The sequence below is a fragment of the Petromyzon marinus genome, unplaced genomic scaffold (genome assembly GCF_048934315.1).
Source record: "Petromyzon marinus isolate PM22_M1 ecotype Great Lakes invasive population unplaced genomic scaffold, UKy_Petmar_22M1.pri1.0 PM_Scaffold_10, whole genome shotgun sequence".
Classification (NCBI taxonomy): Eukaryota; Metazoa; Chordata; class Hyperoartia; order Petromyzontiformes; family Petromyzontidae; genus Petromyzon; species Petromyzon marinus.
In genome coordinates, this window is record NW_027423058.1 from 2,835,148 (window position 1) to 2,860,164 (window position 25,017).

The 25,017-nt window shown below is 45.3% G+C and overlaps 1 protein-coding gene and 2 long non-coding RNA genes across 4 annotated transcripts in view; all 3 read right to left on the reverse strand.

Annotated features, from left to right (window-relative positions):
• Positions 1-3,069, reverse strand: part of LOC116958485 (mucin-2-like) — a 30,653-nt gene extending 27,584 nt beyond the window's left edge. The window contains exon 1 of the mRNA XM_076063335.1: positions 2,232-3,069. The gene's annotated coding sequence lies outside the window, so the exon portion shown is untranslated. The remainder of the gene's footprint in view (positions 1-2,231) is intronic.
• A 10,444-nt stretch (positions 3,070-13,513) lies between these two features.
• Positions 13,514-15,261, reverse strand: LOC142922545 (uncharacterized). 2 transcript variants are annotated; one of them, XR_012940149.1, is made up of 4 exons: positions 14,972-15,261; positions 14,699-14,782; positions 14,269-14,421; positions 13,514-13,760 (listed from the first exon to the last, which is right to left on the reverse strand). It is a non-coding gene; the product is annotated as an uncharacterized LOC142922545 (long non-coding RNA). The 2 variants fall into 2 exon arrangements; XR_012940148.1 differs by having other exon boundaries at positions 14,699-15,261.
• Positions 15,262-19,875: 4,614 nt separating this feature from the next.
• On the reverse strand, positions 19,876-23,459 carry LOC142922546 (uncharacterized). Its single transcript, XR_012940150.1, has 5 exons — positions 23,366-23,459; positions 22,814-23,248; positions 21,545-22,061; positions 20,889-21,405; positions 19,876-20,378 (listed from the first exon to the last, which is right to left on the reverse strand). It is a non-coding gene; the product is annotated as an uncharacterized LOC142922546 (long non-coding RNA).
• Positions 23,460-25,017: the final 1,558 nt, after the last annotated feature.

Below are 25,017 nucleotides of genomic sequence, written 5' to 3' on the forward strand. Positions count from 1 at the left end.
TCTCTGAATGCGAAGTCTCTGAGTGCAGAGTCGCTGAGTGCGGAGTCGCTGAGTGTGGAGTCGCTGTGTGCAGAGTGTCTGAGTGCGGAGTCGCTGTGTGTGGAGTCTCTGAGTGCAGAGTCGCTGAGTGCGGAATCGCTGAGTGTGGAGTCGCTGTGTGCGGAATCGCTGTGTGCAGAGTCTCTGAGTGTGGAGTCTCTGAGTGCGGAGTCGCTGTGTGCAGAGTCGCTGAGTGTGAAGAAGCTGAGTGTGGAGTCTCTGAGTGTGGAGTCTTTGAGTGCAGAGTCTATGAGTGCGGAGTCTCTGAGTGCGGAGTCTCTGAATGCGAAGTCTCTGAGTGCCGAGTCGCTGAGTGCGGAGTCGCTGAGTGTGGAGTCGCTGTGTGCAGAGTCGCTGTGTGTGAAGACGCTGAGTGTGGAGTCGCTGTGTGCGGAGTCGCTGAGTGCGGAGTCTCTGAGTGCGGAGTCTCTGAATGCGAAGTCTCTGAGTGCAGAGTCGCTGAGTGCGGAGTCGCTGAGTGTGGAGTCGCTGTGTGCTGAGTGTCTGAGTGTGGAGTCGCTGTGTGCAGAGTCGCTGTGTGCGGAGTCGCTGTGTGTGGAGTCGCTGTGTGCAGAGTCTCTGAGTGCGGAGTCTCTGAGTGCGAAGTCTCTGAGTGCGGAGTCTCTGAGTGCGGAGTCTCTGAATGCGAAGTCTCTGAGTGCAGAGTCGCTGAGTGCGGAGTCGCTGAGTGTGGAGTCGCTGTGTGCTGAGTGTCTGAGTGTGGAGTCGCTGTGTGCAGAGTCGCTGTGTGCGGAGTCGCTGTGTGTGGAGTCGCTGTGTGCAGAGTCTCTGAGTGCGGAGTATCTGAGTGCGGAGTCTCTGAGTGCGGAGTCTCTGAATGCGAAGTCTCTGAGTGCAGAGTCGCTGAGTGCGGAGTCGCTGAGTGTGGAGTCGCTGTGTGCTGAGTGTCTGAGTGTGGAGTCGCTGTGTGCAGAGTCGCTGTGTGCGGAGTCGCTGTGTGTGGAGTCGCTGTGTGCAGAGTCTCTGAGTGCGGAGTCGCTGAATGCGAAGTCTCTGAGTGCAGAGTCGCTGAGTGCGGAGTCGCTGAGTGCGGAGTCGCTGTGTGCGGAGTCGCTGTGTGTGGAGTCGCTGTGTGCAGAGTCGCTGTGTGTGGAGTCGCTGTGTGCAGAGTCGCCGTGTGCGGAGTCTCTGAGTGCGGAGTCCCTGTGTGCAGAGTCGCTGTGTGTGGAGTCGCTGTGTGCAGAGTCGCTGTGTGTGGAGTCGCTGTGTGTGGAGTCGCTGTGTGCAGAGTCGTTGAGTGTGAAGACGCTGAGTGTGGAGTCGCTGTGTGCAGAGTCGCTGAGTGCAGAGTCTCTGTGTGTAGAGTCGCTGAGTGCAAAGTCGCTGAGTGCAGAGTTGCTGAGTGCGGAGACGCTGAGTGCGGAGTCGCTGTGTGCAGAGTCGCTGAGTGCGGAGACGCTGAGTGCGGAGACGCTGAGTGCAGAGTCGCTGAGTGTGGAACCGCTGATAGCAGAGCTGCTGAGTGCAAGATAGGTGGGGTGCAGAATAGACAAGAGCGGGGAGAAGTCAAGTGTATGTGACCGTAAAGAAAAGAGATATAGGAGTGCCTACAACTGGCGCGAGACAGCAGAAATAAAGTGTAAGCAGGTGACTTATTACTCCGTGTCGGTGTGAGGATTTTTTAAAGACACTAGACTATATAGCAGTGTACACTACACTACTATACACTACACTACTATATACTACACTGCTATCCACTAAACTACTATATACTACACTATACACAACACTACTATCTACTATACTATACACAACACTACTATATGCTACACATTTGGCTCTATGGAGGCCCGTGGTTAAGTGATTAGTCGTGAACAGGGGTGCTCGTTAAGAGGGGTTCTAATCTCCTGTGAAAACACATGCGGTGATTTTTTTAAATGGTCGCTGTCATCGTGGCCATCATCATCATTATCATCCTCGCTTCGGCAACCCAAAGCCCCCGGTCGGTCAGTCCGCATTTGCTGGGAAGTCGCTCCCTCTCACACGAACCGTCGTGTCGGGACAATGGCGCCGTGGGAGATGCGCTGAGCGGCTGAGCAAACCGTTCATTGCCCGAGGCCGAGCGGCCGGGTTTGAGGAGCAAAGAGGACAAACGAGCAGGCCGGTGAGTGGAGCGACCGTGACCACCTACCGCCCCCCCCCCCTCCCCCTGTCACATGCATTCCACTCACGGCAGCGGTCGGGAGTCCTCCACTTGATGCACACGCCGGCCTCGTTGCAGACCTGGGCGTACGCAGCCACCGCAGTGCAGAAGCACTCGCAGTCGCTGCCATCGCATGCGCACGAGTCGTGAATGCACGCCTCCAGGAACGGCGCATGGTCCACCTGGGTCAGGACAAGGGGAGCGAGGTGATATTGGAAATCCGCGATCAGTCGCCGACAGAAAGACAAGGGAGAGGCGCAGCCACGTCGGGTGTCGAGGACGTCCACAAAACAACAACAACCGCCGTTCACCACTAAGTGGCGGTGACGTCACCACGTCAGGTGAAGAAACGGGACTCTCCGGAAGACAGCGCTGTCTTCCGGACAGTCCTGTTTCTTCACCTGAGGAAGGCTACTTGTGTTGTGGCCAAAACGTCGTGAGAATTTATTCTGTTATTATTTTTTAATTATTATTTTATCTCCATTCTACGTGACTTTACCGAAAGAACCCAGAAGATGAATCCCTGCAGTCACGAAAGCTTTAAATCGAAATATAATTGTGGCTGTGTCGGGTGGTGGCGGATTTAACGACACATTTATATTCACACGATCTAGCCCAAAAAAAACCATATAGTTGTATGGTGCACACTACCATGGCCACGGGGAAACCACAGACAAGCAGGAAGGCAGCCAGAACCAGTGTCAACAATTGCCTAAGCTCTGTGGTCATATATTTGGGTGTCTATTTATATCATTGACCCCTCCACTTGCTCCTCATGCCTTCTCATCGTGGACCATCGACGACCCACGGGTAGTGGGTCGTGGCATGAGCTGAAGACGTCACTGGCGAGGACGTAACACTGGCGCAGCGCCCATGCTTGGCGGTGCGGATTCTGCTGGCAAGGCTCCGCCGCCTCTGTCATGGCGGCGCAGCTCTCCTTTATCCTCCAACTGTTGCCGAACGCCAGCACGGACGCGGCCGTGGAGCCGTCGGCCGCTGTCAAGTCGTCGCTGTCGCGCCCATTGTAGTTGCCGCAGAGGCCGCACAGGGTGCTCTGGGGTGGGGTGTGGGGGGGGTCGGGAGCGGGGTGGCACCGAGCCGTGAGCGAAACGAAGCCGAGAGTTTACGACTCCCGGGCAGCCCAAAGGGGGTGACCCCCTCGGATTCGCGAGAGAAACTGTATCAACTTGAACTCGTTTGATCCTAATCTAATGATTATAATTATCCGGTGGCTTCCGGTGGGGAGGGAGGGTGCAGATTTTCATAAATGTCGGAAAATCACCAAACATCATAATTTAAAATAACCTCATTTTGGGCATTCTTGTATGACATAACTTTTTTTAGGTGTTGCCGTATGTTTTCAGCGTTTACTATCGTAGTGTAGTAGTATAGTAGTTTAGCATAATAGTGTAGTAGTAGTATAGCAGCATACTAAAGTAGTATAGTAGTGTAGTAGTAATGTAGTAGTATAATAGTGTAGCAGTATACTATAGTAGTGTGATGGGACTTTGTAGGATGAACGTTGAGAGATTTATAAGGGGCACGGGATGACCAATAAGGTCTGAATTGGTCTGTAATAAGGTAGGGCACTAATAAGGTGTTGACAGGTATGAATCTAAGATCGGCAGTTCATGCGCATGTGGAGGAGTAAAGTACGCAGCTCCGATCTCTTCCGGGACATCTCGCCGGTGTAGGACTTTCTAGAACTCCCCTCTAAGAGGCCGTTCCGTCGGCATGGTTATAAGCAACCATTTGCAGTGCTCCACAATTCTCTTTGTCCCTAACACCTCTCTTTGTCCGGGCAGTTGGCTCGGCAGTTGAGCGAGTGGCTCGCAATCGAAAGATTGCAAATCTCTGGTTGGGAGGTGACAACTCGGCCTCCATAATCCGTCTGGGATCTATATGCTGATTAAGACTCTTTGGGGAAGTCTGAATAATCATTTGAGTAGGATAAAAGTGTGGGTTTTTTTATTTAAAAAATACAGTGAGGGAAAATAGTATATGATCCCCTGCTGATGTTGTACGTTTGCCCACTGAAAAAGAAATGATCAGTCTATAATTTAAAAGTTAGGTTTATTTGAACAGTGAGAGACAGAATAACAACACCAAAATCCAGAAAAACGCATGTCAAAAATGTTATAAATTGATTTGCATTTTAATGAGGGAAATAAGTATTTGACCCCTCTGCAAAACATGACTTAGTACTTGGTGGCAAAACCCTTGTTGGCAATCACAGAGGTCAGACGTTTCTTGTAGTTGGCCACCAGGTTTGCACACATCTCCGGAGGGATTATGTCCCACTCCTCCTTGCAGATCTTCTCCAAGTCATTAAGGTTTCGAGGCTGACGTTTGGCAACTCGAACCTTCAGCTCCCTCCACAGATTTTCTATGGGATTAAGGTCTGGAGACTGGCTTATAATCTCTCGCTCACCTCCATCTAACAATAATAAGCGGAATAATTAGTATTATTCTACACGCACAGGTTTCGCTCTCCCCGTTGAAAAGACAGAACTCGGACACGCGATTAATAGTAGACGAGTGGGAAAGGAAGTAGGAAAATGATCCCGGTGCCAACAGCTGCCCAAGCCCTACGGACCTCGATGTGTTAATGTTTTTCAGCTAATTATTAAGTGCTTATACACATATACACAAAGACAACCCATGTGCCCGAGAGGGCAACAACAACAACACCACTACCCCATGCAGATCAAAACAGATGGCTATTAATCCACGTGCTCCACTGCCAACTCTTGGCGAGCCAGGGTGTGGATCCTCCTCAACGCCGCATCCTAGGGGAAGGGATATTCGCAACATCTGTGTGGTGATCCGCCAAACCCTCGCTGCTGCCTCCACGGAGCTTGATCACACCGCGGGGGAGGCAGCCACGTCCAGCAGCAGCATAGCAACCACCGTCCATTTCTATCTCCTGTACATTGCACCACCTTGGCTTTGGCCCTGACCGTGTACTTGGAGTCGACCTGTGACGAAGATGCTTGTGCGCTGGTCCCACGTGACCATGACGCCACCACCACCTCCAGCACCATCACCACCAACCACCACCAAAATCACCACCAACACCACCACCGCGACGCTGACCTTGTACTTGGAGTCGACCTTGACGAAGATGCTCGTGCGCCGGTCCCACATGACCATGATGCCGATGCCGGTCTGCACGATGCGGTAGAGCCCCACCGAGTGGATGGTCAGGTCATCCACCATCGCCGGAATCTCTCCGGCCACGGGCACCACCATCACCTCCCCGGCCACCATGTGAACCTCCACGTTGTAATCCTGTAGTGGACGAGGAAGGGAGAGAGGGAGGGAGAAGACGGAGGGAGGTGAGGGGGGGGGGGGTTACAGAGGGAGGTGAGGGGAGGGAAAGTTTGAAGAGGGAGGGAGACGACAGAAAGAGCCCAGTGGCCAAGCACATTCGGCATGGACCCTGATGCCAGGGAATAAACTAAACTGGCGATGGGGGTGAGGGAACCTGTCGTCTAAACTTCCTGGACCTCCCCTGGCCCGTGGATACCGCGAACTTTTGCACTCCCTCGTTTGCACACTCAATTGCTATGCTAAGAACAAAGAGCCAGCGAAGACTTACTCTTTGGTTCTATTCGGTAAAGTCACGTAGGTAAAAAATAAAACAACAAAAATCACGACGTTTCGCCACAACACAAGCGGCCTTCATCACAAGCGGCCTTCATCAGGTGATGAAGGCCGCTTGTTTTGTGGCCGAAACGTCGTGATTTTTGTTGTTTTGTTTTTTACCTACGTGACTTTACCGAATAGAACCAAAGAGTATGGATCCTTGCAGTCACGAAAGCTTCAAATCTAGAACAGCATAGACTTATCGAAGAAACCAATCGACTCGCGCGTACACCGAGACGCGCAAGCTCATCAACTCGCAGCGCTTGGAAAGCTCGCGCTTAACCCAGCCCGCGTCGCAGCGCGGTCAGCCAGCCATTGGAGTGGCTCTTGACTTCACCTTGATGTAGAAGCGGATCGCCTTGGAGCAGCTCGAGTCCACAGCGCTGCAGCCCTTGCCGGTGATGATCTGAAAGTTGCCCTCGGCTGTGGAGCAGTAGTCCTGGTCGGCACAAAGCGAGCGCAATTAGGTGATCCATCCATCCAATCGTCGTGCATCCCTCCGTTCGTCCATAGGTAAATCCGTCCATTATGTGCGATCATTCTCCCCCACCCAGTTGTGGCGCTGCCTGCTGTAAAGTGTATAGTGTACTATACACTATACAGTAAACATTACTATACACCACTATACGCTACACTACACACTATACTATACACTACACTATACACCACTATACACTACACTACACACTATACTAGACACTACACTATACACTACACTATACACTACACTATACACTACACTATACATTACTATACACCACTATACACTACACTATACACTACATACTACACTATACAGTAAACATTACTCTACACTACTATACACTACACTACACACTACACTATACACTACTATACACTACTATACACTACACTACTATACACTACTATACACCACTACACTATACACTACCTTATACTACCACTACACACTGCCTTATACTATTATACACTACACAAGTATACTACACTACATACTACACTATATACTACACTATACACTACTGTACTACACTGCTATACACTACACTACTATACTACACTTTACACTATACACTACACTACATACTACACTTTACACTATGTACTACACTACACTATATACTATACTACATACTACACTTTACACTATGTACTACACTACACTATATACTACACTACATACTACACTTTACACTACATACTACACTACACTATATACTACACTACACTATATACTACACTACTATACACTACACTATACACTCCACTACTAAACACTACACTACTATACACTACACTTAACACTGCTATACACTGCACCACTGTACTACATATTCTTGGTTCTTTCGGTAAAGTCACGTAGAAGGGAAATAATAAAATAATAAAAGTATAAAATAATAAAATTATCACGACGTTTCGACTGCAACACAAGCAATCATCATCAGGTGTCAAAACCACAGCAAGAAAATTTGAAAGAAAAAACGCCACTTTTTTCAAATTTTCTTGCTGTGGGTTTCACACCTGTTGATTATTGCTTGTGTTGCAGTCGAAACGTCGTGAGAATTGTACTATTTTATAGTTTTATTGTTGTATTGTTTCCCTTCTATGTGACTTTACCGAAAGAACCAAGAATATGAATCCCTGCAGTCACGAAAGCTTTAAATAAATTTTTTACTATACTACACTTTAGACTATGTACTACACTGCACTATATACTACACTACATACTACACTTTAGACTGTGTACTACACTACACTATATACTACACTACATACTACACTTTACACTGTGTACTACACTACACTATATACTACACTACTATACACTACACTATATACTACACTTTACACTATGTACTACACTACACTATATACTACACTAAATACTACACTACACTATATACTACACTACTATACACTACACTACTATACACTACACTACTAAACACTACACTATACACTCACTACTATACACTACTAAACACTAGACTACTATTCACTACACTTAACACTGCTATACAATACACTACTATACTACACTTTACACTATGTACTACACTATATACTACACTACTATAGACTACACGATACACTACACTACTATACACTACACTACTAAACACTACATTACTATACACTACACTAAACACTACTATACACTACACCACCATACTACACTTTACGCTATGTACTACACTACACTATATACTACACTGCTATACACTACACTATATACTACACTACTATACACTACACTACTATACACTACACCACTATACACGACACTACTATACACTACACTATACACTACTAAACACTACACTACTATACACTACACTACAATACACTACACTAAACACTACTATACACTACACTATACACTACTATACACTACACCACTATACTACACTTTACACTATGTAATACACTACACTATACACTACACCACTATACACTACACTACTAAACACTACTATACACTACACCACTATACGCTACACTATACACTACTATACGCTACACCACTATACTACATTTCTTTTGAACTGCTTGTTGTGTTTAGTTTGTTGTCCTTACCCCGCACCTCCGATTAGCACGGTTGGCTAAGTACGGTGCGAAAGAAGTTCAACACACATGTAGAAATGTCGATGTTTGTAAGTCCCGACCAAAAACCAGTTTCCTCTCATGCACTTTGATCCTCTGGCTCTTCTTCTGCCCTTCACACCCCCCCCCCCCCCGGTTCATGCTTATTCTTCTTTGTGCGTGGCACCTCGAGATTTTATCGTGAAAGGCGCCTGATAGTCACAAATTATTGTTACGGATTCATTATGAATTAATGAATTCACTCGCCCGACGTCAGTCCGTGGCGTGCGTGAGCAAGGCGCGTCCGTTCTGGTGCCCACCTGCACGATGCTGGAGTCGCAGTTTCCGTCGAAGACGAACCTCTTGCCATCGAAGGTGATGTAGTGGCCGTCCCCGTACATGCGGCACGTGCCAGGGCGCTCGGCCGAGTTGCAGCTCCACGCGCCGCTGCCGCTCGTGCTGCACCCGCGCACGCGCGCGACGTCTCAAAGGGAGGGGGCGGCGAGCCCTTCAAACCCCTTAGCCCAATATTTTCTCTCGGAATAACAACATTTTTTATATCCCAACGGGTATTTGGTCAAGTCTAAGGAGACTCAAAAGTAGGTGGCTTCCGCGCCACCCGGATATGACGTCACAGGCCGGTCCCGGCTGCTTTCACAATGTCACGGATGCGCTCCTGGAAAACCCCGTCCTCGCAAATCGGATACCTTTAATTCTCCCATAAATGGCAGAAACAGTAGACGCGTCGCTTGCCCGTGTGTATTTTTCCTCCTTATCAGCCACATTCAACGGGGTTTAAACGGTACAAAATTCACCAACGCACTTAATAATTATACAAAAGCTCGCTGCGCCAAAATGACACTGGAAACTGGACCATGTCCAAACGTGCTCGGAGTCTTGTCGGAAGACGCGCCGTAATTCAAGTTTCTGCGTCCTAAACCTATGCAGGTGAAGAAATGCTGTTGTCTTTCCCCCCCCCCCCCACACAAAGCGGTAGCCATCTTAACGCGCAGCCACCAGGCTCGGGACAGCCGCGCCGCGCTAAGCCCCCACTTGCTCACCACACGTTGCAGTCCACCTTGATTGTATCCCCCTTGCCATAGACAATGCCGTGGTGCCGGCACGGGCAATCCTCCGCGGGATACAGTTGCCGTTGTCGTCTGGGATGAATCCATCCCCGCATGGGCAGTCCGATTCGCACGGCGGCTAAGACGGAGGCCGAGAAGTGGGGCAAACAACAGAGGAAGAGTAAGAAGCCGGGGATTCGCCTTTCGCTCCGAGCCATCCATCGCGCAATGCCTGTGCTACTAGTCTGGCCAAGAGGGCATCGAAGAAGGTCGCTTTTTCCTCTCCATGTCAAAGTCCGTCTTTAACGCCGAGCAATTATCACTGTCGCACGAAGGACACTTTTCGGCTAAGGTTTTCCCCTGCTGATGTCGTGGCTGTAGTGGAGTGCCCAGTGACTGCCTCACTGCTGCAGCAGAGAGAATTCGGAGTGAATCAAGTTGTCACGGGGGGCGATCGATGCTCCAGCACTCACCGATTCACTCCAGTCAGCTCCTGATTGCTCACCGGCAGTCAGTCGCCTGCTGGTCGCTCTTCTATCGCTACTACTACCGTGGTTACTCGTTCCCGTGAGCTTCACTCGCCCGTGTTGAAGACTCTATCTCTACTGGACACTAACCGTTTCGTCCCGTCCATACTGTGTTCAACCACCACCATCACACAGGTCAAAAAGCTTGTGCCCTGAAGCATACGATTATCACTGTTGCTAAGCACAGACCAAATAGCTTAAAAGCCAGTAAAGGACATTTGCTAAAGTCTGAATTCATATCCCACGGTTTAATACTTTATGTCCCCATGCTCAATGCATGACATGGGCAAAAGACAAAGCTACCCGAGTGGCATGGAACAGGTAGTAAGCCACTTTGGTCTGCGCTATTTCTAAAGAAGAGTAGCAAAGCGACGCTAACTTTATCCTCTTAAGCCCTCTTGTCGTGGCCAGCAGCCCTCAGACATTGGCTATTTAACTGCTGAATCATATTGCTGATGCTGCTACTGCTGCTGCTGCGATCATACAAGAGAGCATAGAACAGAACCCTCTGAGTGGTGGGTGAAAGCCAACCCCGTGGGCTGTGTCTAAGGGGGGGTCGAGTGTACTCACGCAGGGCAAGTTGATGGTCTGGCAGGTCCTCTCGCAGGCCTTCGTGTGGCTCCTGCCTCTCAGGGCGCTGCCATCGACCAGGAGTTGGAGGGCATTTTCGACCTCTGCCCAATGACATTTCACCATGGAGGACGTCAAATACAAAATATCCCGTGCCGCCATTCGCGAAAAGAGTAGCAGGCCAATGCGCACGCTGGGCACGTCAAAAACACAAATTTGCCAATTTCGAACACAAAAAAATTGACCGCAAATTACTCGATTAGCATCACAACGACAACAGCCGCTATTTGCCACTAAGTGGCGGTGACATCACCATGGCGCATGTGCCAGGCTATGTGCACGTTAAGGCCATCATGTGAGGTGTGTTGAACGCTAACCGCCGGCAGGAGGCCATGGGACAGACCCTCCTGGCACCATGAGAAACGGTGCGATTGCCAAAGGTGTTCGTGATTTAATTCTGTTCGTTGAGATGGGCCGAGGTTGCCCGGGAGGGAGGTAATTCTACTGTTGAGCGGTGCGAGGGAAGAAGCGGACAGAGAAGTGGACGTGACCTGCAGTGTGGTGAGTGGGTGGGTGGCTGAGTTGGGTGGTGAGTGTGGGGAGAGCGGCAGTGTGGCGGTTAGCGTGCTGCGCTATGGACCCGGCGACCCGAGTTTGATTCCCGCTCACGACCAATAACGCTGGTGAATATCTGAATCGGTCCTGGGCCTCTCCTAGGTCGACTCAGCTGTGCTGGCCTTGCTGACAGTACTTACCCAACAACAGCACATTAAGGCTATGTGGGGGGTCTTTTTTGTCTTTGAATTAGTAAGCGAGCGAACGAGTTGGTTGAGTGAGTGAGTGAGAAAGTTAACAAGTGAGCGAGTGAGTTGTGAGCCGTGGTGGTGGTGGTTGATGCGGTCTGTGAGGGCAGGCAAACTTACGGAGGGGGCTTTCACGTCGCATTCTTCCGCCTGCGGTCACGCGGGGATACAGAGAGCGCCAGACATCGGTGAGAACCTCGCGTGGTGGCAGTGTGGTCAATGGTATCGTTTGTGGTGTTGGTGGTGGGGGGGGGGATTGGCGCTGCAGGACTCACCGAGCATGGTGATGGGGTTTTCGCACCTGAGAACTCCGTACTCGCAAGCACTGCCAAGGAGACACATCAACATGGCGTGGTTAAAGCTCTCATGTGTACTAATTCACCCCCCCCCCCTCCCCTCCCTGGGAAAGTGACATGACCCGGCTAGAAAAAAAAGCCAGAAATCGATTATTTCAATTGTTGGTAAGGACAATCCTTAGAGCAAGCCAAGGCACGTGCAAATGGCGCGGCGATGTCGCGTCATTTGCACGTGTTATTTAGTGAATGTCACGCCGCCACAAAGGCATCATTTGCCCAGGCCCCTGGCCCTGCTTGGCAGATGTTTCAGCTATAGCTCGGCACTTGCTAACGGCCAGTGGGGGGAAAAAAATCCCACCTATACCGCGAAGGGTCACTCTGCTCTGGCTCGGCTCAGATGCGGCAGTGGAAAAGGCCCATGAAGGCGACCATTCATACCAGGCTAGATCGCCGACCCAGTAGAATTTCCCAGGCGGGACAATGTCGTGACCTGTGTAGCATGGGCACTCGATGCCCGGAACACACTCTCCCTCGTGGTCCATGAAAGTCCCCTCTGCACACACACAGCCTGTGGGTTACAGAGAGAGGGAGAAGGTCAGAGGAGGAGGGCCAGAGAGCGGTGCCAATGTAGAGGCTCAGTTTCAGTTTCTTTATTTTGGTATAGCCCTGTGAGCCATTCGGCTCTTGAATCGGGTGCAACCACAACAAACAAAAAAACAAAAACACGAACAAGAAAAACATCTTAAAGTGACTATGTGTGACTGTGCAAACAGAAAATCCATGAAAAAAACAGCAAAAATATTCCTGAGAAAAGCACCGTACACCAACGCTGTGTGCAAAAAATCCCAGTGGGATGCAAGTCAAACAACAACAACAACCACAAGACAACTTAGATTAAGGCCATCAGTCTAACTCCGTACTACAACAAAAACAAACATGTCCAAACCCAAAAACTTTTCGAAATCACGAAAAATAAAGCCATAATTGCAACGTAACAGTGATCATAGGGACTATGACCGGATTTTTACAATAAACTACATAAATAACATGTAACACCAAATCCTAGAGCCATAGCTGGCTGCATGAGTTACTCCACAACAACAGAAGCATCAGTCGGAGTATCAAATTTTTCAATGCACCTTTAAGATCAGCACGCTAAATCAAAATACAGAAAATACTTTGCTGCGTCATTGGGAGCGAAAACATTTTATTTCATTTTACGCCAATGAATAGCAGTGGCAGCTAGGGGTGTACAACTCCTCTAGAGCAGTTTTGAGAGAAGATCTCATTGGTAGCGATTCAAGTTGCAGTTTATTGGCAATAGCATTCCAGACCCTGGGGACATCAATAGCAAAGGCCCTTCCTCCAGTTTTTGTACGGCAATAGGGAATTTGAAGCTGGTATATGAGCGAAGACCTGAGGCCAAATTTGTTCTTTGAAACAGAGAGGAGATCCAGAAGCTAGTCTGTGGATTTTTTTGTAAGTACATCGTGAATAATTAAGATCTGGTGCACAAGCCGTCGAACATTAAGAGATGTTACGTTTGACCCAATGTAGATATCACAGTGGTGAGACCTATATGAGCAGTTCAATGTAAATCTTAAGGCCGAGTGACAAATTGAGTCAAGCGTCTTCAGTACAGTACTTGGGGCTGATTTATACACGATGTCACAGTAGTCAAGTAGAGGCAGTATGGTAGCGTTTATCAATTCCAAACGAAACATTGGGGGGAAGCAGTGCTTGTGTCGATACAGAAAATCTAATTTTAAACAATGGAGCGAGTTTGTGAAATCCGACCCACGGCAACCACCCCCCCCCCTCTGGCCCACCCAACTACCCAGCAGTGTCAATGAGTTAAGTCTGTCGGGCAGGTTACAAAGCAGTGGGTAAACGAGCATAATATGAATGTGATGATAATATAGGACCCTGCCTAATATAGGACCTTGGTTCTGGCTCCTTGTTGCTAGAGGTTGGAGGTGGGGGTGTCTTGTCCTTCGATCCAGTTGGTTCTTGAGGAGGAGGGCCACTCTCTTCAGGAGCTGGCTTTGTTGGCTTTTCCTCAACCGGGGGTTTCGGTGTCACTATGAAAGAAAAGCAAGGGATGGATGTTGACAGAATTAAGATTGCTCATGCATTCTCAATAACTCCTTGTAAAATGTTGTAAACAACCTTCAGACGATACTTTTAATCTGCATCTCAAATGAGTTACTTGGAAGTGTTCCAAAATAATGTACAGCTTTGCCAATCCACTGTTCAATTAAAGCCTCCCCAAGTTGTCTGGGTTTGTGGGATTGTTTGACCGCGCTTCATCATTTTCTTTAGTGTGAGTGTGGGAATCATGGACGGGGAATCATGGACGGGGAAGCATGGAAGTACAGCACAATAAAGGGTTCTGGCATTCTGCCCTCTGTATTCCACATTGTAAATATTCAGCCTTATGACATCGATTATGCAGGTAGTCACCCATCTAAAATCATCCATGCGTCACCATGTTTAGTTTCTAGCATCTAACGAATTCAGTCACATTCTGTGTGATTTGAACCTAAGCACTATACATCCTGTATATATACTCTGACAAAATGAACACACCTGGCCCTTCTGCGGGCGATGGTCCTGGCTCCTTGTTGCTAGAGGTTGGAGGGTGGGGTGACTTCTCCTTCGATGGAGTTGGTTCTGGAGGAGGTCCACTTTCTTCTGATGCTGCCTTTGTTGGCTTTTCCTCAACCGGGGGTTTCGGTGTTACTTTGAAAGAAGAGAAAGGGATAGATCTTGAAAGAATGTACATTTAAAAGACGTGGGAGCATGGACGTACAGCACAAAAAATTAGTTTAGCATTCAGACCTCTGCAGCCTAAAACTTTCAGTTTATAAATCATGTTAACTGCCGTGGTCACTCATTCATACCATCCAGTTACAATCATACTTCGCCTCTGAGATCTAAAAATGTAGTCGCATTTTGCGTGAATTGATTATGAGTATTATACATCCTGTGTATATATATTCTTAGAGCATGGACACACCTGACCCTTCTGGGTTTGAGGGTCCTGGCTCCTTGATGCCAGAGGTTGGAGGTGCGGGTATCTTGTCCATCGATGCAGTTGGTTCTGGGGGAATAGTGCAAACCTCACTGATTGGCTGTGCCAGGTGGTGGTGCATTTAAAGACACATTTACCTGATCTAAAAAAACCTCAATTTTGAATGATGGCATTTAATATATTATCCATGTGATTTTGCAACTAATTCCAGAATGGTATCTGGGCTTGCTTTAGATGGAGTTGGTGCAGGGGGTTCACCTGCTCTGGAGCAGCAGAATCTGACCTTGTAGTTGTAACATGGCAAATAGTCCTGATCGTTATTAGAGCATTTCAAGCCTGTGGTCTGGTCACAAGTGATCGTCTGGCCTAATTCCTCCCATGGGGTATTCGGGAATCTTTCTGCTTTGCAGTAAAATTTTTCCACTGATGAGTCAGGCAGACAGACCTCTCTCCCCGAGTCTATAATCTTTTGGTAGGATTCCTCATCTCCGCCATTTTCTTCATCAGGATATTGATCATCGTACCAGTCAGACCAGCCTAAAGCACAATCTTCTGTAAACATGGAACATTCATCAGTGATGAAATTCAAACAGATTATGGAAAATATTTAAACCATATGTATGCATTAAAACAGGCCTCAAGACTATCTTACCACACTCCAATCCTTACCTTGTTTGGTGGGTGTTTCATTTGGTTTTGTAGCCTCAATGGGTTGCTGTGTTGCAGGCACAATCAATTCTGCAAAAAATATAAGTGAATTATGGTGTGTATCGCGTAAAATAATACACATAATCATCATCACTGAATATTACATCTCCCAAAATAATGTTTGTTAGGACAGGTAAGCAGTTATGAGTTTCTATTGATTGCATTGAAGTGGACCCATCCAAATGTTGGGTTTACAAATTGAAATGGATGCTGCATCATTTGACCAAATGGCTGCCTTTTTACAACATTCGATTTTGTTAAAAACGTTCTAAACATTGACTCATAGAGACGCATGGAATGGGGGAATAATAACTTCAGAAAATTAGTATCTGGAGCACTGTTAACATCAGCAATTGGGAAATTAGCCAGGTGTAGTGTGTGTATTAAATACGTGTATACCTGTAGCATGATGTTTATCTATGTAGCTTGCATACACGGGCAATGTATTTTACTTGAATTTGTTTACTTTTCAAACGTATATTATTTTAACGTGGATTATAACCTATCATGTGAAGTCACAAAACGTGTTTAATCTAATTTAAAGTGTTTTTGATCTCACGTGTTTCGAATATATTCATAAGTCAAATATTAGAAAAACTGCCCAAGCATTATGCTTATTTCCCAAAGTATCGGTTTTCAATGTTGAGTAAAAGCTGTCTTTGATCTCAATAAAGGTACAATACTTCTGATTGGTGGAATGTTTACAAGGTGAAGGACGGTCATGTTACTGACGTGATTTATTTTAACTAGAAGATAATTGATGTTGTTCATGTTCCCATTGTCATAGTTACCTTCACCGATAGTGATGATCTCTTTAGGCACTGGTGGGGACTTTGGTTTCCTTTTCGTTGTTTCCGGAGCAGCTGCTGTTGGTGGTTTCTCAGGGGCCCCTTTGGTTGGGGCCTGAGTAATGGGTGGTGGAGGGGGGCCACCTGATTTGGAGCAGCAGAATCTGACCTTGTAGTTGTAACATATAAACATGCCTTGATCGTCATGAGAGCATTTCAGGCCTGTGCTCTTGTCACATGTGATCGTCTGGCCCAATTCCTGCCATGGGGTATTAGGGAATCTCTCTGCTTTGCAGTCATTTTTTTCCACTGATGAGCCAGGCAGACAAACCACTTTCCCTGAGGTTATGACCTTCTCGTATGATTCATCATCTCCACCATTTTCTTCATCAGGATATTGATCATCGTACCACTCAGACCAGCCTGTAGCACAGTCTTCTTCTGCAAAGATACATTCTCAATCAGTCTTCAAACGGTTACAATGTATATATGAACTCCATTTCTCTAAGATAATGTTCTGACAGATATAAAATGCATCATACCTATGAATGCGCCGTTGGTAGGAGTGTACAGCGAAATATGTATTTACGTACAGCAAGGATACAGTGAGCCTCTTAATCATGAAAGGACTGTACATAGAGCTGCCGAATTTTCGTTGAGTATCAACCCGAAAGACTGATGAGCTGCAATACCCCTTCTGTTAGCACCACCTTCTTTTACGAAGATACGGTCACTCAATAACTCTGACACAGAGTGACCTACTGCTTCGTAAGTTCCTCCTATTCTGCTACCAACCCAGCCTAGAGTCTGTGAGTCATACCCTCTTCCAGTAAATGAGCCAAGGTTGGGACCAGAACACTGTAAAGTGGTACAAAAGCCCAAATTAAAATCCTTCAGGACACTAGCATAGTCTTTTTGCAACCGGGAATGTCCCGGCACAACCAGAACAACTGGTTGCTTTGACTGAACATATGATGTATTCATAATAAAGGTTTTTGGGTTAGATCGCGTTATTTATAAATGTGTGGTAACCCTCCACCACCCGACACGGCCAATCAGCAAAAAGTGTCACGTTGAGAAAAGACAAATAGTTCACTACTTTAGCCCACCGGTGTGTTGAAGAGTGAATCCACAACATTTACAGTTTGAGTACGACGTTTCGCTGGTAATTACATCCAGCATCATCAGGGAATTCGCCAGAATGGCAAAGCCCTCACTTGATCCCGGTCTTAAATAGAGCAGCAGGGTGACGTCATCTTTTAACTCATTCAGGTGCAGTGATTTGAGGCAGAGGGGGGGGTATTGTAATTATATAATCGATTGGTAATCAGTCAATGGTTATGATTAGTAATGAGTTGTAGATTAGTATTAGTTACGTGTGTTTGTGTGATTATATGCTATGTTAGTAATACGTTCATTAGTATGTGTTTCCCCTATAAGGAATTGTAATATGTATTATTTAATAATACGCTTCCAAGCCGCACTAATCCTGTAGCTGATCCTAAGTAGTGTACCTTTATTATGAATCATAGTGGACGCGAAAGCCTACGTGTTAAACTGATATGATTGTATGTAATATATTATCCACATGTGATCTTGCAACTAATTCCACCATGGTACTTGGGCCTGGAGTTGGGGGTGATGGTTCTGGCTCCTTGCTGCTGGAGGTTGGAGGTGCGGGTGTCTTGTCCTTCGATCCAGTTGGCTCTGGAGGAGGAGCGCCACTCTTTTCAGAAGCTGGCTTTGTTGGCTTTTCCTCTACCGGGGGTTTCGGTGTCACTTTGAAAGAAAAGCAAGGGATCGATGTTGACAGAATGTAGATTCATATTCTTAGTTTTTTCGGTAAAGTCACGTTGAAGAGAAACAACAGAATAACAAAATATATATAAAACAATAAAAAATTCTCACGACGTTTCGACCATAACTCAAACGGTCATCATCAGGTGTGTCGGTTTGCATAAATGTATTTTTAAAACGGCATATTTATTTATTTATATTTTAAAAAAATAACGTTTGCGTCACGCGCAACGATTGGCAGTTTGCCCAGGACTAGTCCATCTATTTTTTGAAAAGAGGAGGGGGGAGACGAATTTTTTATGTATGCTGTCTGAAAGCCACTGTAAGCGTGAACAATCAATCAAGAACTGAAATGATTTATCAAATCTTTCCAATGATTGCTAAGATAGAATCCATCTTCTCGGTTGAAATTGTCTCTGTGCATGTATATGTGGATAGCCTCATGAACGAATCTCTCATGGAAGCCAGATGGCTTACAAAGAACCTCCGTCTTGGAAAAGTCAATGGCATGTGAGCCTACTGAATTAGAACAATGATCTGCTACGGCCGAGGTGTTGGTCCTACCGTGTTTAAGGTCTGCTTTATGTTCACGAATGCGGTCCGAGATATGGCGTTTGGTTTCTCCAATGTAACTACTACCACAGAGGCAACTTAGTTTGTAGACACCAGGGTATTGTATGTCCGGAATCACATCTTTTACAGACGGAACCAGATCACGGATTTTATGTAATGTGTTGAAACGGACCTGGATCTTGTGTTTATTCAAGGTTTTGGAGATCTTTTTTGTGATCCCAGCAATGTAGGGTAAAGTGATGGTTTTGAAAGGCTCCTCAAGAGGGTTCTTCTTCATGGTTTGAGTGATAGCTTTGCGGATTGTATAGTCGGAGTAACCATTAGCCCTAAGAGCTTGGTGTACGTGCTTGAGTTCACTGCTTATGTGTTCCTGGTCGGATATGCATTGGGCTCTATGATACAGAGTCTTGATGAGAGAATTCTTCTGTGATGGATGGTGGTGGGAATCCGGTTTCAGATAAGCATCCGTATGGGTAGCTTTCCTGTAGACAGAGTGGCTCATTGAACCATCAGGTCTCTTTTTAATTAGGACATCCAAAAAAGGTATCTTGCCATCTATTTCGACTTCCATGGTAAATCTGATGGCTGGGTGTATGGAATTGATGTGGTCGAAGAATTGGTCTAGAGCAGGCCGGCCATGTGGTCCGTTTCAACACATTACATAAAATCCGTGATCTGGTTCCGTCTGTAAAATATGTGATTCCGGACATACAATACCCTGGTGTCTACAAACTAAGTTGCCTCTGTGGTAGTAGTTACATTGGAGAAACCAAACGCCATATCTCGGACCGCATTCGTGAACATAAAGCAGACCTTAAACACGGTAGGACCAACACCTCGGCCGTAGCAGATCATTGTTCTAATTCAGTAGGCTCACATGCCATTGACTTTTCCAAGACGGAGGTTCTTTGTAAGCCATCTGGCTTCCATGAGAGATTCGTTCATGAGGCTATTCACATATACAAGCACAGAGACAATTTCAACCGAGAAGATGGATTCTATCTTAGCAATCATTGGAAAGATTTGATAAATCATTTCAGTTCTTGATTGATTGTTCACGCTTACAGTGGCTTTCAGACAGCATACATAAAAAATTCGTCTCCCCCCTCCTCTTTTCAAAAAATAGATGGACTAGTCCTGGGCAAACTGCCAATCGTTGCGCGTGACGCAAACGTTATTTTTTAATATATAAATAAATAAATATGCCGTTTTAAAAATACATTTATGCAAACCGACACACCTGATGATGACCGTTTGAGTTATGGTCGAAACGTCGTGAGAATTTTTTATTGTTTTATATATATTTTGTTATTCTGTTGTTTCTCTTCAATGTGACTTTACCGAAAAAACTAAGAATATGAATTACTGCAGTCACGAAAGCTTTAAATCAGAATGTAGATTGTTTAGACGTGGGAGCATGGATATACAGAACAATAAAGGTGCGTGGCATTCTGCCCTCTGCAGCCACATTGTTAAACATTAGCCTATGATATCTGTTACACAAGTAGTCACCCATCCCAACCTCATCCAGGTGCAAGTCTAATTCGATTATGAGATCTAACATATTAAGTCGCATTGTGTAATCTGATCCTAAGTAGTATACAGCCGTTATATTTATAAATAATCTTGCAAAATGAACACACCTGGCCCTTCTGGGGGTGATGGTTCTGGCTCCTTGTTGCTGGAGGTTGGAGGTGGGGGTGGCTTCTCCTTCGATGCAGTTGGTTCTTGAGGAGGAGGGCCACTCTTATCAGGAGCTGGCTTTGTTGGCTTTTCTTCAACCGGGGGTTTCGGTGTCACTTGGAAAGAAAAGCAAGGGATGGATGTTGATAGAATGAAGATTGTGCATGCATTCCCAATTACCCCTTGCAAATAGTTGTAAACAACCTTCAGATGATACTTTTAATCTGCATTTCAAATGAGTTACTGGAAAGTGTTCCAAAATAATGTACAGGTTTGCCAATCCACTGTTCAATTAAAGCCTCCCCACGCTGTCTGGTTTTGTGAGGTTATTTGACCGTGCTTCATCATTCTCTTTAGTGCGAGTGTGGGAATTATAGACAGGGAAGCATGGAAGTACAGCACAATAAAGGGTTCTGGCATTCTGCCCTCTGTAGTCCACATTGTAAATATTCAGCCTTATGACATCAATTATGCAGATAAATAATCTTGCAGGTAGTCGCCCATCTAAAATCATTAATGCGTCACCATGTTTTGTTTCTAGCATCTACCGAATTCAGTCACAATCTGTGTGATTTGATCCTAAGCAGTATACATCCTGTATATATATTCTTACAAAATGAACACACCTGGACCTTCTGCGGGCGATGGTTCTGGCTCCTTGTTGCTAGAGGTTGGAGGTGGGGGTGACTTCTCCTTCGATGGAGTTGGTTTTGCAGGAGGAGGGCCACTTTCTTCTGATGCTGCCTTTGTTGGCTTTTCCTCAACCGGGGGTTTCGGTGTTACTTTGAAAGAAGAGAAAGGGATAGATCTTGAAAAAATGTACATTTAAAAGACGTGGGAGCATGGCCATACAGCACAATAAATGAGTTTAGCATTCAGACCTCTGCAGCCTAAAACTTTCAGTTTATGAATCATGTTAGCGTAAGTGGTCACCAATTCATACCATTCAGTTACAATCATACTTCCTCTCTGAGATCTAAAAATGTAGTCGCATTTTGCGTGATTTGATTCTGAGCAATATACATCCTGTGTATATATATTCTTAGAACATGAACACACCTGGCCCTTCTGGGTTTGAGTGTCCTGGCTCCTTGATGCCAGAGGTTGGAGGTGCGGGTGTCTTGTCCTTCGATGCAGTTGGTTCTGTAGGAAAAGTGCAAACCTCACTGATTGGCTGTGCCAGGTGGCGGTGCATTTAAATACACATTTACCTGATCCAACAAAAAATGATGGCATTTAATATATTGTCGATGTGATTTTGCAACTAATTCCAGAATGGTACCTGGGCTTGCTTTAGATGGAGTTGGTGCAGGGGGTCCACCTGCTCTGGAGCAGCAGAATCTGATCTTGTAGTTGTAACATGGCAAATAGTCCTGATCGTTATTAGAGCATTTCAAGGCTGTGCTCTGGTCACAAGTGATCGTCTGGCCCAATTCTTCCCATGGGGTATTCGGGAATCTTTCTGCTTTGCAGTCAATTTTTCCACTGATGAGTCAGGCAGACAGACCTCTCTCCCCGAGTCTATAATCTTTTGGTAGGATTCCTCATCTCCGCCATTTTCTTCATCAGGATATTGATCATTGTACCAGTCAGACCAGCCTAAAGCACAATCTTCTGCAAATATAGAACATTAATCAGTGATGAAATTCAAACAGATTATGGAAAATATTTAAGCCATATGTATGCATTAAATCAGGCCTCAAGACTATCTTTCCACACTCCAATCCTTACCTTGTTTGGTGGGTGTTCATTTGGTTTTGTAGCCTCAATTGGTTGCTGTGTTGCAGGAGCAATCAATTCTGCAAAAAATATACATGAATTATGGTGTGTAATGCAAAAAATAATACACATCATCATCACTGAATATTACATCTCCCAAAATAATGTTTGTTAGGACAGGTAAGTAGTTATGAGTTTTTATTGATTTCATTGAAGTGGACCCATTAAAATGTTGGGTTTACAAACTGAAATGGATGCTGCATCATTTGACCAAATGGCTGCCTTTTTACGTTTGATTTTGTTAAAAACGTTCTAAACATTGACTCATAGGGATGCATGGAATAGGGGAACAATAACTTCAGAAAATTAATATCTGGAGCACTGTGTTAACATCAGCAATTGGGAAATTAGCCAGGTGTAGTGTGTGTATTAAATACGTGTATACCTGTAGCATGATGTTTATCTATATATGTTGCATGGGCAATGTATTTTACTTGAATTCGTTTACTTTTCAAACATCTATTATTTTAACGTGGATTATAACCTATCATGTGCCGTCACAAAACGTGTTTAATCTAATTTAAAATGTTTTTGATCTCACGTGTTTCGAATATATTCATAAGTCAAATATTAGAAAAAACTGCCCAAGCATTATGCTTATTTCCCAAAATATCGGTTTCAATGTTAAGTAAAAGCTGTCTTTGATCTCAATAAAGGTGCAATACTTCTGATTGGTGAAATGTTTACAAGGTGAAGGCCGGTAATGTTACTAACGTGATTAATTTAACTAAAAGATAATTGATGTTGTTGATGTTCCCATTGTCATAGTTACCTTCACCGATAGTGATGGTCTCTTTAGGCACTGGTGGGGACTTTGGTTTCCTTTTCGTTGTTTCCGGAGCAGCTGCTGTTGGTGGTTTCTCAAGGGCCCCTTTGGTTGGGGCCTGAGTAATGGGTGGTGGAGGGGGGCCACCTGATTTGGAGCAGCAGAATCTGACCTTGTAGTTGTAACATATAAACATGCTTTGATCATCATTAGAAAATTTCAGGCCTGTGCTCTGGTCACAAGTGATCGTCTGGCCTAATTCCTCCCATGGGGTATTTGGGAATCTTTCTGCTTTGCAGTAAAATTTTTCCACTGATGAGTCAGGCAGACAGACCTCTCTCCCCGAGTCTATAATCTTTTGGTAGGATTCCTCATCTCCGCCATTTTCTTCATCAGGATATTGATCATCGTACCAGTCAGACCAGCCTAAAGCACAATCTTCTGTAAACATAGAACATTCATCAGTGATGAAATTCAAACAGATTATGGAAAATATTTAAACCATAAGTATGCATTAAAACAGGCCTCAAGACTATCTTACCACACTCCAATCCTTACCTTGTTTGGTGGGTGTTTCATTTGGTTTTGTAGCCTCAATTGGTTGCTGTGTTGCAGGAACAATCAATTCTGCAAAAAATATAAGTGAATTATGGTGTGTATCGCGTAAAATAATACACATCATCATCACTGAATATTACATCTCCCAAAATAATGTTTGTTAGGACAGGTAAGCAGTTATGAGTTTCTATTGATTGCATTGAAGTGGACCCATCCAAATGTTGGGTTTACAAATTGAAATGGATGCTGCATCATTTGACCAAATGGCTGCCTTTTTACAACATTCGATTTTGTTAAAAACGTTCTAAACATTGACTCATAGAGACGCATGGAATGGGGGAATAATAACTTAAGAAAATTAGTATCTGGAGCACTGTTAACATCAGCAATTGGGAAATTAGCCAGGTGTAGTGTGTGTATTAAATACGTGTATACCTGTAGCATGATGTTTATCTATATAGGTTGCATGGGCAATGTATTTTACTTGAATTCGTTTACTTTTCAAACATCTATTATTTTAACGTGGATTATAACCTATCATGTGCCGTCACAAAACGTGTTTAATCTAATTTAAAATGTTTTTGATCTCACGTGTTTCGAATATATTCATAAGTCAAATATTAGAAAAAACTGCCCAAGCATTATGCTTATTTCCCAAAATATCGGTTTCAATGTTAAGTCAAAGCTGTCTTTGATCTCAATAAAGGTGCAATACTTCTGATTGGTGAAATGTTTACAAGGTGAAGGCCGGTAATGTTACTAACGTGATTAATTTAACTAAAAGATAATTGATGTTGTTCATGTTCCCATTGTCATAGTTACCTTCACCAATAGTGATGGTCTCTTTAGGCACTGGTGGGGACTTTGGTTTCCTTTTCGTTGTTTCCGGAGCAGCTGCTGTTGGTGGTTTCTCAAGGGCCCCTTTGGTTGGGGCCTGAGTAATGGGTGGTGGAGGGGGGCCACCTGATTTGGAGCAGCAGAATCTGACCTTGTAGTTGTAACATATAAACATGCTTTGATCATCATTAGAAAATTTCAGGCCTGTGCTCTTGTCACATGTGATCGTCTGGCCCAATTCCTGCCATGGGGTATTAGGGAATCTCTCTGCTTTGCAATCTATTTTTTCCACTGATGAGTCAGGCAGACAGACCACTTTCCCTGAGGCTATGACCTTCTGATAAGATTCCTCATCTCCGCCATTTTCTTCATCCGGATATTGCTCATCGTACCAGTCAGACCAGCCTGGAGTACAGCCTTCTGCAAAAATACATTCTTTATCAGTCTTCAAACGGTTACTATGTTTATATCAACTACATTTCTATAAGGTAATGTTCTGACAGATATCAAATGCATCATACCTACGAATGTGCCGTTGGTAGGAGTGTACAGCGAAATATGTATTTACATGCAGTAAGTATAGTGAGTCTCTTCATCATGAATGGACAGTACATAGAGCTGCCGAATTTTCATTGAGTGTCAACCCGAAAGGCTGGTGAGCTTCCATACCCCTTCTGTTAGCACCACCTACTTTTTGCGAAGATACGGTCGCTCGATTACTCTGACACAGGCTGACCTACTAATCCGTGAGTTCCTCCTATTCTGCTACCAACCCAGCCTAGAGTCTGTGAGTCATAACCTGTTCCAGTAAATGA